Here is a 17,118-nt window from a genome sequence, read left to right as displayed (position 1 = left end):
ATGTCGAATGGCAGAGGACTGAATGGCCTACTCCTGCTTCTGTTTTCTACATTTGTATGATTGACAGCACTGGTGCTGTTTTAAAACTTGCTGTGTACTCAGTCTAGAGCTGTCAGCCATATTGCCCTTTACCGTGTATGTAGTGGCAATAAAACCAAAATAAAACATTTCTCAGACCAAGTAGATTGCAGTTCATTGTAAATACATGTGTGTATTCATAAATGTATTGCCTTTTTAGGGTCAAAGTAACATAGGTTGCCTATTCCTTGTGTTAGTCCACCTTAGAACCCTGTCCCAGGGCATGCTATTCTCTTTCCAAAGTCCACTGATACGTTATTCACTGTGGGCCCTTTGTGTACTGGAAAGCATTCAAACAGTTATAAACCTTTACTTTTATCCAGCAAAGGAAAAATAAAGGGAGAAAAAAATATCATTTTCTTCTGGGAATGGGCATCAACAGTTGAACAGAAATTTATTGCTGCTTGAAAGACAATGAGTGATAACTACACTCAGCTCTCTTGTAATGGAACTGGGTGTCAATTTAGTCCTCTCTGGCTCCTTGCACCTGTACTGCTGTGCTCTATTGTGATGAATGAGATGTTTCCCCTTGTCAAGTCTTCACCTTCCTCTTCAGAAGATGGCTACTGCTGTCCCATCTCGTCAGAGTATGTTCACATTCTCTCTTTGGCTGCTTCAGTTGTGCAGAGCATAACATAGTAGGATAATGCAGCACACGCTGTCTGGGTGTACTGTGGGGTCGCCCAGACCAATCCACGCATTGCAAACAGATCTTCAGCAGACTTATTATGCGCTCTTCCTTTTCGAAAAATGATCTGCATTGCATCTGCCCCTGTCTGCAGTAATACAGACTCCTGACTCCGAATGCCTGAGCAACTGACTGATTATATCCAAGGCCCTGAACTGATGCTGGATGAGATCCTTTTGTCTCAGGGATAACTGATTGAAAGGTATCCCTTGGCCTGACTGGGGTCTACTCCCTTTAGACTTTGAGACCTAGCCAAGTGATTAATGCTCCTGCAGTATGTTGCTGGGTATGCAACTAGCATTTGGTGCAGAAGTGAGACTAATGTGGCAAGGTGCCATACAGTAGCAAGTCCACCCCTTTTACTTATCACTGCTGGTATTGTAGGTTTGAAACAGCAAGGCAAGACAGCAGGGCCGTTAAGGTCTGGTTGAGGGGGAGAAGCTCAAAGCTCAAATAAGCAAGGTAGGGATTGGAGGAGGTGCAAAATGACTGAGTGCTCTGACAGCAAATGGGGAAGCCTAAGATACACCTTGGACGGATCTGAGTTATGCATTTGTTTCTACATACAATATGTTCCGACTTTGGCATGCTCCAAAGTTTGGCATTGAGTTGAAGAAACATATTGTGAGTGGACTGATGGTTGTGCCCACAAAGTAACTAGATTTTTATCTTGTCATAACTTTTATGCATTACCTTTGTAACAGTATTCTGTACATCAAGGATGTTGACAGCTTTATTCCTGTACAATTACCAGTCAGAGCTTTGAGGGAAGAGATTGTTAATACCTGTATAATAATAGGTTGCTGAAAAACACAGTTTGTGAAAGTTTTTCATCTTGTACCCATCAGGGCAATTCATGCAAAATATGAAAATAAAGAGAAAATGATTTCTGCTGTATGAGAAAAGAATGGTGATTGTTTGGCAATTGGATTCTGATTGGTAGGGGTGTTGTCGTGGAGTATGCATCAGTTAATGATCACTGGCTGTTAATAGCCAGGCTTTGTTAAGACATCACTCTCATAAATGGACAAAAGTACAGCTGTATCCTGTTTTGCTGCATTGATACAGGTACAGTGTACACATGTATTATTATTGAACAGGATCCTGTGTAACCTCCAGTATTCCAACTGTTTCAAACTGCTACTATGCAGTGGCAACCAGAGTGGTACTTGCCACTAACAAAACGTTGCCATCAAGCCAATAAGATGTTCTGCCTGAGTAATGTGGTTGATGAATTTCAGTGCTGGTGTGATGCTAGACTGTAGACTGTTCAAAGATTGGTAGACTGGAAGTTCTGTACTAATAAACTATTATTTATACAATATTAGCATACATTTTACTTTTGCCAAATAAAAAGATAAGGCTCAGGTATTAACACCCTGGTCTTTAAGTCAGCAGGTTTTAGATTCAACTATGAGTCTGAATGCATAATGTAGGCTGACACCTCTTTGTAGCTTTCAGGGACCATTCTTAAGTTTGTTTGCAAGCTTAGCCTAAAATTAGAAATGAATACACTTTAATTGTTAAATCCAACCACAATAATGATTGAAATATTTTTAAAAATTGGTTATTTTGGAGTACTGTTTTCTTGATGTGGAAAATTGCTCAATAGGAGAGTGGGCTGCAGAATGATGTTCTCGCCCCGTTTTCAACATGTGCTGCTGCATTATGGGACTCCAATCAGAAGGCAGAATTTTCCTTCCACATTAAATTTGTCAATTTAAAAAGGAAATGTTACTCTGTTAGTTGCAGACTAAATCCAGCAGTTTTGTTTTGTAACATAGTGTACTGCGGGTTTAAACATGAAGTACCCATTCGTCTATGAGCTACTTGCTCCTTCAACTTAGATAACAAGGTGTAGAGCTGGATGAACGCAGCAGGCCAAGCAGCATCTTTGGAGCAGGAAGGCTGACGTTTCGGGCCTGGGTGAAGGGTCTAGGCCCAAAACGTCAGCTTTCCTGCTCTGACGATGCTGCTTGGCCTGCTGTGTTCATCCAGCTCTACACCTTGTTATCTCGGATTCTCCAGCATCTGCAGTTCCTATTATCTCTATTACCCCTTCAACAAATTGCTTCCAAAATCTTCTGTTTTTGTTTATAGTTTTCAGATCTGGAGGCCTCTATGTTAAATGAAACAGATTTAGTGTTACATGGCAACAGTCCTGCACTGGAATGCTATTTACATCAGAGTAACATTTGAGGTGTTATACTTATCATAAACTTGTTTAAGTTAACCTTAAACTGTTACTATGGATAGGTAAGCATGTGGATTTCAGATTACAATCAGATCAACTGTGATTTTATTAAATAACATGACAAGCTTGAGGGGATAAAAGGCATTTTCCTGCTTCTGACTTGTATGTTAATATGTTTGCAGTTGCAGATCACTGGATGTATTATCTTCAAGCCACACTTATATTCGTTGTGTCTTCATCCAGAGCTGGTGAAATGTTTAATTCGATGGTTCATTAATTTGCATTACAGAAGCTATACTGGGTTCAGCACAGGTTCAAGATAATAAAAATGTGAGGCTGGATGAACACAGCAGGCCAAGCAGCATCTCAGGAGCACAAAAGCTGACGCTTCGGGGCTAGACCCTTCATCAGAGAGGGGGATGGGGTGAGGGTTCTGGAATAAATAGGGAGAGAGGGGGAGGCGGACCGAAGATGGAGAGAAAAGAAGATAGGTGGAGAGAGTATAGGTGGGGAGCTAGGGAGGCCTCCTCACCTTCACCCCATCCCCCTCTCTGATGAAGGGCCTAGGCCCGAAACATCAGCTTTTGTGCTCCTGAGATGCTGCTTGGCCTGCTGTGTTCATCCAGCCTCACATTTTTATTATCTTGGATTCTCCAGCATCTGCAGTTCCCACTATCTCAGCACAGGTTCATATGTGAAAGGAGCTCATTTGAATTTATAAGGCACTATAGTGTCATTTAAATTATTTGTGGTGACTATCTTTGAGCTGTAGTAATCTTTAGTGCTTTAGCTTATTAATGACTTTTTTTTCTGGAATGAAAGAAATTTGCTTAATGTAAAGAATTAGCTTAGTCATCCTAAAATTTGCCATTTCTAAACACAGAACAAAGACTTTCATGACTTTTTTGCATTAGTTCCACTGTATTTGTTGTTATGCAACTTAACTCTGGTGAACAATTGTCTCTTTTTCACTCCACCTTTTAAACATTGTTTTGTTTCCGTTGAAGCAAGAACTTATCGAACTTCAGTCTCCAGTTATTAATTTTATTTGTTTGCTTGGGAACTAGAGGCTGTTTCTGTATATACCTTGCATTATGAATAAACAAGAATAGATATTGAATAAATACTGTGGCAAATTACTTAATCGCTAATCTGTAGTTTTGGAGTCAACTGATCCAAAAAGAAAGGAATTAAATCTTAGTTTGCTGTTTAACAGTTGATTATGGTTAACTTTTCTTGTTTGTTAATAACATTTGTGTTTTGGAAAACTCTTTATGCGAAACTAGAAATACAGTTTTATCAATAGCAGCTGATTATTAGTCTTTGATATACATTCACTGTTTCTTTTTTAAAATTCCCAACCTTGTGTAAAACTGCCTTCATTTGGCATTTTTGATTGCATTGTTGATGAAGGGATTCCACCATCAATAATCAGCCAAAGGTAATGCATATTACACGTACTGTAGAACTAGAAACAGTGTGGGGCTACCCAGATAAATTCTGTCTTTTAGAGCTGCGTACATAGGCAGCAGCTGTGTTTTCCTATCTGCCTGAAGCCTGTTTTCCAGGCAGCAATGAATCAGTGACAGATACGCTTGGCTCACCACGTCATCTGTCTCTCCAGCTGAATTGAAGACTGAGTGAACCAACTGCCACCAGCTGCAATAAGAAGTCTAGGTTTTCATGCTTTTATTTTTTTTCTGTTTAACACATAGCAGATAAATTAACGATTTTTTGATTACAATGCATTTAAGACCTTGTCCTAATCCATTTTTGGAAGACATTTAAATACAGTATAATTCCAGACAAGCACAGTGATATGTTCCGGCTGTTTGTTGTGCTTCAGGAACATTGATACATTTAATTTTCAATGATTTTAAATGCTTTGGTTTGATACGAGATGGTGTATGCAGATTCTGATCATTCAAAAGAAGCCAGGTAGTGAGTAGAACTTCATGCAAATATCTTGGCATGCACCTTCAATGATCAGTATCAAAAGTAGTTGACAATATGTTGTCAGCTGCAGAAAGCTGCCTGTGCGTCTTAATGGTTTGTATAAAAGTAACTAGAATTTCTAAAAGTATCCCTGTTGTAGTGAGTTTCAATTTTCTTACTCATCACAACTTACTTTGTAAAGCATGTAGTTCAATGCATTTTGTTCAAATAGTTTTAGTCTTACTGGGCATAGATTTTGGATTTAATCGTGTTGAATGCATGATTGGTATGAAAATTCAACTAGTCCAAGATGAGGGAAGGTGTTTATTTGCTGTGGATAAAAACATTGGAGCATGGTTGCAGTAACTATCCTTGTGGCTGTTCACTTTATAGACCTCATTACAAATTGTGATAAAAACGTAAGTGTTGCACTTCAAAACTAGTAAATTGTAGCTTATTATTTTTCCAGCAAAGGCTTTTGTATCATATGGACAGTTTATGGAAGAGTTGATATGGACTGAATGATACTACATTCCTTGTTGAAATATCTATAAGAATGCAGGGAATTAAAGTATCTAGTTTTTGTGTTGGAATAGAGCTTAGTGTTGTGAGTACACATTGATGGAATATTAAAGACAGTCTTACATTCCATTCTAGTCAATTTCATCATTGTATGATCAAAGATTATTTTGTTCAATGTGCAATTGGAGGAGATTTCAACTTCAGATTCAGATGAACATTTAAAGTCAGATATAGCTCTATTCTAGATATTGAATATATTTTCTTAAAAATAAAATGAAGTTTTTAGAAACTTTGTTATTCTCAGTTATTTAGTGGATCATTAATTTTGATAAAGAGCCAATTTGGAAGCAGGATTAAATGTCATAAAGTGTATCAAAGTAATGTTAAGATATAATGTTAACTTCATTGGAGTTTTTAATACTTGCATTGTTGTAGATCTCTGATTTCTTCTTATCCAGACACACTGTTTGCCTGAGAATGAATCAAGAAACCATGAGAGAGATTTTTCAGTTGAGCCCAAGATGGGCACAATATTGTTGGTGATCTTACACTGCCTAATGAAGGCACAGGTTGGAGTAGTAATTAACACCACAGAATCATAGACTCCCTACAGTGTGGAAAAGGCCCAGGCAGTCACCGGAGGCTAGAATTGAACAGATACTGTGAGGCAGCAGTGCTAACTACTGAGCCACCATGCCACCCTGCTGTCCAATCATGGTTGCCAAACAGTGTACTGCTGAAGCTGCAACTCATGAATTTGGTGCAGAAATTACACACCTTCTACAATGAAGAAGAGGGAAAGAAAGGAAACAAATGCATTTTGTATTTCCTTCAAGACTTCAACATACTTAATTGACATAAAGTTCTTCAGTATTTCTTGTGAAGTGGTGTAACATTTTAAGTAGGAAAGGCAAAGGTTGACCTCTCCCACAGTTCATCAAGATACTTGACCAGGTCATAGGCTTTCAGTGTTGGTTGCAAGTTAATTTGGGGCAGTAGGAGAAATTTTGCTGCTGTTACTTTTAACTGAAAGGTTGCAGTTCTGACAGCACAAGTGTTCTTTCTGTTCAATACTGAAGTACTGGCCGAGAGTATGTGTTCAACTTGCTGGATTGCAGCTTGAAACCCATGCCTTTCTGAATCAAGACATGCTGTCTTGAGCCAAGCTTGACACCTACTTGCATTCCTGCATGCCTCTAACATATACTGAGTGGATTTGGTTGGCATCATTGTGTCGCATGGAATGTTAATAGTTTAGCCTTTCTAAGATGTTGATGGAAATAAATGGGTTTTGTATGGAAGCTTGTTCTAATTGCATAACTTTCTTGAGACACTGTAATTTTGAAAGCTGTATCCAACTTTTAGAGATTGTAAAGTAACTGGAACACACTGTACCATATGCTTTATTTATACTCTCCTCCACCAAACAATTTTTCTTTGAGTTCTGTTTAGAAGTACCTTCATAATTATTAAATTGTGTTCTGACTAAACTGCTCGGTCAGACAAAGTGATATTTAGTAGCAGTATTAGTAATAGCAATAATAGTATAATGAAAAAGGAATAGTTTTATTGTAATATTTTTAAAATTTTAATTAGTTTTAATTTTTCTGGCATTTCTAATGAATGCTGGTGGAACAGTAGAGAAATGTGACTCATGGAAGAGACCGCTACATTCTGCTGACCAAATTTTACTGTTGACTGCTTTATTACACTTTTTTTTTAGCCTCTGTAATTCTCTGATGATTTTCCATACCTTATTACTGCTAATTCTGGCTTCCTGTCAAAAATCTTCTACTCCTATTTATAGCATCATACTCAGCAGAGACACAGCTAAGGCCAGAAATTTTTGTTTGGTAAAGCAATCCGTGCAAATTTAAAACTCACTATCTTCTGACAAATGACGGCTATTGCCACAGTTGTGTGCTTTATTGTCAAGGGGATTGGAAATTATCTGTTAGAAATACATAAACTACAATAAAGTAGTCAAATTTTCAGAGGAGAAGTCAGTATGAAAGCCAAGAGGATAAATAGCTTTTGTGCTGCTAGAATAAAGCTGTTTTCCTGGATTTGAGGTCTGAATACATGGTTTGGAAGCTCTCTACAGTGTATAATAAAAACTTAAGGCAACATTGATCTACTAAGATCAAGCTCAACAAGTGGGACATATTCTGCATGGGTAAAATGTCTGACTTATTCTTTCTGATATAAACTCTGGTAGTGTAAATGGATAGAGCATGATGTAGTGAGTGAAATCAGGCATAATTTACAAGTCATGATCTTGTATCAAGGACTTGAGAATCTCAATATACGAAGGCAGAAACACTGTAGACCTGTGTAGAACATCCCCTGCTAGAATTTGTTTTGGTGGAGAAGTTGACCAAAGAGAGTTTTGTTTTTAAAGAGTTGGACTGCTTTGTTAGTTTTATGGCAGGTGGGTTGGTTTAACATTTTTGTTTAGAAAGTGATGCTTTCCTTTTGATGTATTCAATGATGTAGGTTTTATTTTTGTAATGCCCTATGGATTTGAGAAGCTGACATAGTTGCAAGTAGCAGTATTCTGTTGGGGGAGTATAATGGGCGCTAGGTAAAGCAGCTAGCTATATAATGCACAAAGGAAAAAAAAGATTTTTGGTTTAATAGCCAGAAAAGGAGGGAATTCTAGAATTATTGCGATTTAAAACATTACTGAAAATACTGAACATGAACATCCTTAAAAAAGAAACTTGAAGCTCAATTTTGAGGCATTATTAGTAGCGATTATCATACCACTTCCCTGTAAAAAGAAAGTCAACTGTGTCACTAGGCAAACCTTCATATAGGTTGGAAAACATATTTCTGGGATGGTGCTTACTTATTACTCAGTATTTACAGCACAGAAACCACTCATTCGATCTACCAGTTCCATCACAGTTTTTGCACTGTGTGCGCCATCTCCCACTTAATTCTATCAATATGTTCTTCTCCTTCTTTCTTATTTGTGTTTTGTCTTGTTTCCCATTAAGGGAAACTCAACTTTTCGGTCAAAGTGACCTAGGCTGTTCAATTCATTGATAGCTACCCGCTAAGTTTCCAAGGGCTGTGTAGTACAGATTCTTCACATTTTATAGAGTTACTTTTTAGTGCTGTTGAGTTTGTTTGGCAGTAATTAACATTTACGCTGTTTCCAAACCTGGCGACTCCTGTGACTATAAAATGTGAGGCTGGATGAACACAGCAGGCCAAGCAGCATCTCAGGAGCACAAAAGCTGACGTTTCGGGCCTAGACCCTTCATCAGAGAGGGGGATGGGGGGAGGGAACTGGAATAAATAGGGAGAGAGGGGGAGGCAGACCGAAGATGGAGAGTAAAGAAGATAGGTGGAGAGGGTGTAGGTGGGGAGGTAGGGAGGGGATAGGTCAGTCCAGGGAAGACGGACAGGTCAAGGAGGTGGGATGAGGTTGGTAGGTAGCTGGGGGTGCGGCTTGGGGTGGGAGGAAGGGATGGGTGAGAGGAAGAACCGGTTAGGGAGGCAGAGACAGGTTGGACTGGTTTTGGGATGCAGTGGGTGGGGGGGAAGAGCTGGGCTGGTTGTGTGGTGCAGTGGGGGGAGGGGATGAACTGGGCTGGTTTAGGGATGCAGTGGGGGAAGGGGAGATTTTGAAACTGGTGAAGTCCACATTGATACCATATGGCTGCAGGGTTCCCAGGCGGAATATGAGTTGCTGTTCCTGCAACCTTCGGGTGGCATCATTGTGGCAGTGCAGGAGGCCCATGATGGACATGTCATCAAGAGAATGGGAGGGGGAGTGGAAATGGTTCGCGACTGGGAGGTGCAGTTGTTTGTTGCGAACTGAGCGGAGGTGTTCTGCAAAGCGGTCCCCAAGCCTCCGCTTGGTTTCCCCAATGTAGAGAAAGCCGCACCGGGTACAGTGGATGCAGTATACCACATTGGCAGATGTGCAGGTGAACCTCTGCTTAATGTGGAATGTCATCTTGGGGCCTGGGATGGGGGTGAGGGAGGAGGTGTGGGGACAAGTGTAGCATTTCCTGCGGTTGCAGGGGAAGGTGGCGGGTGTGGTGGGGTTGGAGGGCAGTGTGGAGCGAACAAGGGAGTCACGGAGAGAGTGGTCTCTCCGGAAAGCAGACAGGGGTGGGGATGGAAAAATGTCTTGGGTGGTGGGGTCGGATTGTAAATGGCGGAAGTGTCGGAGGATAATGCGTTGTATCCGGAGGTTGGTGGGGTGGTGTGTGAGAACGAGGGGGATCCTCTTGGGGCGGTTGTGGCGGGGGCGGGGTGTGAGGGATGTGTCGCGGGAAATGCAGGAGACGCGGTCAAGGGCGTTCTCAATCACCGTGGGGGGGAAGTTGCAGTCCTTAAAGAACTTGGACATCTGGGATGTGCGGGAGTGGAATGTCTTATCGTGGGAGCAGATGCGGCGGAGGCGGAGGAATTGGGAATAGGGGATGGAATTTTTGCAGGAGGGTGGGTGGGAGGAGGTGTATTCTAGGTAGCTGTGGGAGTCGGTGGGCTTGAAATGGACATCAGTTACAAGCTGGTTGCCCGAGATGGAGACTGAGAGGTCCAGGAAGGTGAGGGATGTGCTGGAGATGGCCCAGATGAACTGAAGGTTGGGGTGGAAGGTGTTGGTGAAGTGGATGAACTGTTCGAGCTCCTCTGGGGAGCAAGAGGCGGCGCCGATACAGTCATCAATGTACCGGAGGAAGAGGTGGGGTTTGGGGCCTGTGTAGGTGCGGAAGATGGACTGTTCCACGTAACCTACAAAGAGGCAGGCATAGCTGGGGCCCATGCGGGTGCCCATGGCCACCCCCTTAGTCTGTAGGAAGTGGGAGGAGTCAAAAGAGAAGTTGTTGAGTGTGAGGACGAGTTCGGCTAGGCGGATGAGAGTGTCGGTGGAGGGGGCCTGGTCGGGCCTGCGGGACAGGAAGAAGCGGAGGGCCTTGAGGCCATCTCCATGCGGAATGCAGGTGTACAGGGACTGGACGTCCATGGTGAATATGAGGTGTTGGGGGCCAGGGAATTGGAAGTCCTGGAGGAGGTGGAGGGCGTGGGTGGTGTCACGGACATAGGTGGGGAGTTCCTGGACCAAAGGGGAGAAAATGGAGTCCAGATAGGTGGAGATGAGTTCGGTGGGGCAGGAGCAGGCTGAGACGATGGGTCGACCAGGGCAGGCAGGTTTGTGGATTTTGGGAAGGAGATAGAAACGGGCCGTGCGGGGTTGGGGAACAATGAGGTTGGAGGCTGTGGGTGGGAGGTCCCCTGAGGTGATGAGGTCATGAATGGTGTTGGAGATGATGATTTGGTGCTCGGGTGTGTGGTCATGATCGAGGAGGTGGTAGGAGGTGGTGTCGGAGAGTTGGCGTCTGGCCTCGGCGATATAGAGGTCAGTACGCCATACTACCACTGCGCCACCCTTGTCTGCAGTTCCCATTATCTCTGACTCCTGTGACTATAGCAGCTCTACTTTCTCTGCCATCTGCACACTGTGATTTCACATCATTTCATTGATTTTGACGTTGAGTCTATTGACGAGGGCCACCACAATGACCCCCAAGGAGGAGCATGGTAATTTTGACGGCATTGTTCTGATATCCAGTTTTAATTGTACAGCTGATGTCAAGCATTGCTGCCTGGTTAACTGACAGCCTCATCGTCAATCTTATCCAGGCCGATGAGTTATTTTTCCAAAGGATAATGGTACTTTGTGGGAAAGGAAAATGTAAATTGGTACTATTCATACTTTAAACTTTTACTTGAAATTTGGTTTTGCTTCCCAGGAGGAGGCAAATTAACAACCATGATTTTATATTCAAAGCAGTGTTGTCTTTTAAAAGCTTTACTTCTTTATAGCAGCCATTGAAAAAATGGATTTACAACATTGCAGGAAGCTTGTCTTGATGGGTCTCACATGATTTATATTAGATTTGATTCACTAACAGGATGAAGAAGTTTCAAGCCAAAAAAGGGTCAAAGGCAGCTCAGTGAGTTTTACTGTGCTGCACAAGTCTCAAATTTTACAAGATAAGGACAGTTTTGAAGCAGTTGGTTGATAATCTTATTATGGAAAGAAAAAAGAAACAACAAAACTGAAAGGCACTTCTATGACATTTTACAGAAAAAGCAATTTGATTTCACGGAACCCAGTGACACACTATGCTACAGTGAATGCGTCCCTGTTGTTGGGGAGCATATAATTAACATGGACAAGCCAATTATGATCATCGTTTTTGTTCACCAACACTGCATAACCTAAACATATCACAGAAACAAAACATGCTAGCAAATGGAGGAATAATTAACTTGGATCTTAACCGTGCCCGTAGAGGATGTGAGACAAAAGATTTTTCTTTTGCCTCCCAAGCCATACTTACAAGGTCACCAACGAGCTCTTTTTCTTTTCGGTTTTCCAATCAATATGTAATCATCAAGATAATCAGAAGAGGGAGAACAATACAGAAAGGGTTGCCAAAGGTAAGACACTATGAATTGCAAGCAAACAATAACTAACTGGTGGCATCTGAGCCAGCAGTGGCTGCTTTGATTTAAAATAGAGAAAAAAAAGAGGAGAAACAATTTTCACTTGGTAACGAATATTACCTACTTTAGTTTGGTAAGAAAGGACATCCGAAAGTGACATGAGGTAAGGGATTAAACTCTGTGGTCCACTTATTTTTGGACACTAAACAATTGTAAACCATAACAATTTAGCAGTGTCATGGCCTGCAGCCATCTGTATTGGCTTTAGTTCCACTTTTAAAATTGAGAGTGACTTTTTTTCTTCATATCACAGGTAAGGCTTGAATCAGGAGTTAGTCTGCTTGAATATAATAGTGCGGGGGTCAATTGTTTCTAAAGAAGTCAATTTTGAAATCAGCTCTGATGACCTGGGAACAAAAACAGAGCCAGACTGATTTCCATCTCTTTGCATGGAGAAATGCTTTGAGCAAGCTGTGGGAGCCCGTTCCTGTGATATACAGATCTATGATAATAAAATGTGAGGCTGGATGAACACAGCAGGCCAAGCAGCATCTCAGGAGCACAAAAGCTGACGTTTCGGGCCTAGACCCTTCATCAGAGAGGGGGATGGGGAGAGGGAGCTGGAATAAATAGGGAGAGAGGGGGAGGCGGACCGAAGATGGAGAGTAAAGAAGATAGGTGGAGAGAGTATAGGTGGGGAGGTAGGGAGGGGATAGGTCAGTCCAGGGAAGACGGACAGGTCAAGGAGGTGGGATGAGGTTAGTAGGTAGCTGGGGGTGCGGCTTGGTGTGGGAGGAAGGGATGGGTGAGAGGAAGAACCGGTTAGGGAGGCAGAGACAGGTTGGACTGGTTTTGGGATGCAGTGGGTGGGGGGGAAGAGCTGGGCTGGTTGTGTGGTGCAGTGGGGGGAGGGGACGAACTAGGCTGGTTTAGGGATGCAGTAGGGGAAGGGGAGATTTTGAAACTGGTGAAGTCCACATTGATACCATATGGCTGCAGGGTTCCCAGACGGAATATGAGTTGCTGTTCCTGCAACCTTCGGGTGGCATCATTGTGGCAGTGCAGGAGGCCCATGATGGACATGTCATCTAGAGAATGGGGGGGGGGGGGAGTGGAAATGGTTTGCGACTGGGAGGTGCAGTTGTTTGTTGCGAACTGAGTGGAGGTGTTCTGCAAAGCGGTCTCCAAGCCTCCGCTTGGTTCTATGTTCTGGTAGTATGAACAGCTGGGGAAAGGGGAAATTGGCTGTCTTCTTTTTGAACTCACTACTCTTACTTGACTGTAATAAATATTTGAATTTTACTTTTATCATGCAGCTATTACATTTTAATTAAAGACATATTAAACTAACCCTGAGGAAGATAATATTATTGTGATATCAACCACAGACGCAGGTAATAAGTTCAAAAAGGAGGTGACTGGTAAAGAAAGAAAGAATAAAGGCAATGTGGGCTGCACATCCTCAGAGTCCTTGAAGTGTTAGCTGTTTAATTTGAGACTTTAGGCATTTAATTGCTGACAGGTATCCTAACAGTAGCAAAGTTAGCCGCTATCTTTATGTGGTCAATGAATGGGTGATTTTCCGAGTTCGTTTTTGCCCAAGCACTGTTTTCCAGGATGATGAGGACAGCAGTTAGGAAGAGGGAGTGTTTTAGCCTTTGCAGTTTCTGATCCATGTTCTTTTTCTCTGTTCTACTGCTGAAAAGCAGCTGCTGCAATGCACTTCATTGTGTATTCCTGAGTCTAACTCATTGTCATTCCAAGCTCGCTAATTGATAGGTTGGCATCTCCCAACAAGTGAAGTTATTACACAAATATGAATTAAAACAGGAGATATAGATTTCCTGACCCTGACTCAGTTACACGGCTTTCATGTCTTTACATACGTTCATAGCTTAAGTTTTGTTCATTCCATGTGGGAGTCTCACAGTTTATTTTAACCTGTGGTCAGGTGACCATTGCACCCATTTTAGATTTATGATCACTCTTGTAGTCCAACAATGGTTCTGCATTGGCACTTACTCCCCTTGTGCCTCCAATGCCAGTAGTTTTTTTGGGGTCAGGGTTTTGCAGGGGAGATTTAATGTTCTTGTGCCTTGTTTAAGTCCTACATCATGATATGATGTTTACACCCTATTTTGATTTCAAATGACTAAGCAACAACAATATTGAACAATTATATCATACTCAGGATGTGCCACCTAAGCAAAAAATGCACTTGGAACAGATATTTTTCAGGAAAGTAGAAATTATCAACAGGATTCTGCTTGGTTATTGGTTATCTGCTGCTCTGGAACAGGTGCACACACACAATCATTCATCATTGCCTCACTTAGGAAACTAAGGACACAGTTAATCATTGTTTTTGTTTATTTTTAAGATTTACCTATGAAGTCTGAAAGTTACCAGTGATACGAAAAAAGTAAGTATTACTTTCACCTTCACTGGCAAATCCCAACTTTTTTGTAAACACTGTCTGCACAGCGAGTAACAGCTGCTTATTGAATATGAATGATGGGTATTTAAACTAGTCTGCCAGCAGATTCTTCTGGACATTTTCCTTCTCATGTTTCTCTTGTACCTTGCCATCCAGAACCACTTTGGCCATTTTAAGTCTTGTAATGCATGATGAGACTACGTATCGCATAGTAACTCGGTTGTGATTAATGTTGCTGATCAGAGATATTAATTGTAAACAAGCTTAGTGCGATCTGTATTTCAACGATTGCACTCACCCTGTAATGGAGCTTGCAGTTTTAATTATTGTTTCGGTTTCCAACTTAAACCTTCTATTCACCATAGTTGTGTATTTGTTAAAATTTCAAAGGTACCTGTATCAAAGCTCACATCACAAATTTCGAACCTGTATCATCAATGCCATATCTTCCCTAGCCACTGTCTCAGGCAGAAATACATCATTCTGAAAGATAATAAAATGTGAGAGCTCAGAGAGCTCTCTGATGAAGGGTCTAGGCCCGAAACGTCAGCTTTTGTGCTCCTGAGATGCTGCTTGGCCTGCTGTGTTCATCCAGCCTCACATTTTATTATCTTGGAATTCTCCAGCATCTGCAGTTCCCATTATCTCTCATTCTGAAAGATTGTTTATTATTGGATCCCAAACTGAATGCTTGGTCCTTTATGTTCGCTAACAAATATTGTTTTCAAGCTTTGTAACATCACTCATCTTTTCCCCTATTTCAACCATCTGCAGCCTCAACACTTATCTGCAGCTTTGTCTCATCTAAACTTATCTGTTCCAGTATTCCCAGATTTGCTCACTGTTCTTTGTAAATTTCACTCAACTAAAAATTTCATCTCAACTCACTTGTCAGGCTTTTATAGTTTCCTTTCTCTTCCCTTCAGTATTTTCAAAGATAATGTGTAAAAAGAAGACATTCAAGAGGCCTGCTTTCAGACTTCTATCTACATCACTGTTTTGTTCTCTTAGGAAGTTTACATCAATTCCATTTTATTACATGTGCAATAGAATATGTTTCTGCACAGTTTTAAACTTGGCTTGGGTAACTACTCAATATATCACCCGAGCTGCGTCAATCTGCCCATTAATATCTATACAGAAACAGAAGCCAGATCAAACTTACTTATGGAAGTAGCTTTGAACGTTGTTGATCACAGGCAAATTAATCATTAGTGGAAGGAATGTATTTCAAAACTACTTGTTAATAGCATTAAAAGACAGTCTTTAGTAGTTACTAATTTCACACTGAGATAATCTCTTTCTACCTTCCTCTGTGTTTGACAGTACCAAATCCTGCATCTGACCTACAATAACACAATTGAGATAGTACCTTACTAGATGAGATATTGCATGTATGAAATACAGCTTTGTTGCATATACTTAGAGCTCAATTAGTAAATCTTTGAGCAGTTTTGCATGTATTCCAATAAAGTGCAATGAGTGTTATGAGCAGAGTTGGATTTCAATCATTTTGTGACCTTTAATGTATGAATGTGAATTTACTGAATTTTGGTGATCAGTATTTCGTCTTCAAAGCTATTTATATTGGGTCCAATTTTAACTTACTGAAAACTAATTCACTTAAATAGAATGAAAATTGGGTTATATCTGCACTGGGTCGTCAATTGAGCATCTCTCTTGCACCACTCTCCTACCTTTTCACCTTAACCCTGTACATTGTTTCTACTCCAATAGCAATCTAATGCCCTTTAGAATCCCTCAGTTGAACCTGCTTTTACCTCCTTGCCAGGTGTGCATTCTTGACCATAACCATTTTCTGCATGAACAAGTTTTCTACATTTCACATTTGCTTTGTTTACTAATTACTTTAAATCTGTGTTTTCTTGATTCTTTCACATGTGGGAACGTTTTCTCCCTACTTACTTTGTCCAGACTGCTCATGATTTCGAATACTTGAATAAAATATTCTTGTAGCCGCCTTCTCCAAGGCGAACAAGCCTAGCTTCTCCAGTCTGTCTTCATAACTGAAATTACTCAGACCTAGAACTACACTTATAAACATCTTATGTAGCCTGTGCAATGTTTTCATGTCGTGAATGAACTGTAGTTCCCAGAATTGGATGCAATAATCCAGTTCAGGCCAAACCAGTATTTTATAGAAGATTAACGTAATATCTTTACTCTTGTACTCTTGCTCCTATATATAAAGCTGAGGATACTTGTGCTTTATTAACTGCTCCCTTCATATGTCTTACCACCTTTAATAACTCATGCACATATAGATTGAGGTCCCTCTGCTTCCGTACTCACTGTTGAGATTCACCCTTTATTTTGGATTGTGTTTCTGTGTTCTTCCTATCAAAATGTATCAGTACCTGTTGAATGTCATCTGTACCACTTATCCATCCGTTCTACCAACTTGTTGGTGACCTTTTGTCATTCTACAGTGTCTTCCTCACAAATACAGTACCTCCAAAGTTTGAAATTGTCCTCTATACTCCAAGGTCTGGAAAGTTAAATGTCAGGAAATGCAAGGATCCTAACACTAACCTCTGGGGAACCTCACTACAAACCTTCTCCCAACCCAAGAACAACCATTAACTGTTCCCAGATAACAAAGTGTGAAGCTGGATGAACACAGCAGGCCAAGCAGCATCTCAGGTGCACAAAAGCTGACGTTTTGAGCCTAGACCCTTCATCAGAGAGGGGGATGGAGAGAGGGTTCTGGAATAAATAGGGAGAGAGGGGGAGGCGGATGGAAGATGGAGAGAAAAGAAGATAGGTGGA

General features: G+C 41.2%; 1 protein-coding gene across 3 annotated transcripts in view; it reads left to right on the top strand.

The window, feature by feature from the left end:
• Positions 1-17,118, top strand: part of LOC125460268 (microphthalmia-associated transcription factor-like) — a 287,495-nt gene that overhangs the window by 80,625 nt on the left and 189,752 nt on the right. Inside the window, exon 1 of one of the 3 annotated variants that reach the window (XM_048547527.2) lies at positions 4,585-4,637. The exons of 1 other annotated variant lie outside the window; for it this stretch is intronic. The gene's annotated coding sequence lies outside the window, so the exon portion shown is untranslated. Of the gene's footprint in view, positions 1-4,584; positions 4,638-14,271; positions 14,314-17,118 lie in introns of those variants that run through there. One more of the 3 variants, XM_048547525.2, reaches the window with a different exon arrangement.

The sequence above is a fragment of the Stegostoma tigrinum genome, chromosome 11, assembly GCF_030684315.1.
Source record: "Stegostoma tigrinum isolate sSteTig4 chromosome 11, sSteTig4.hap1, whole genome shotgun sequence".
Lineage (NCBI taxonomy): Eukaryota > Metazoa > Chordata > Chondrichthyes > Orectolobiformes > Stegostomatidae > Stegostoma > Stegostoma tigrinum.
This window is presented reverse-complemented; position numbering and strand designations above follow the sequence as displayed.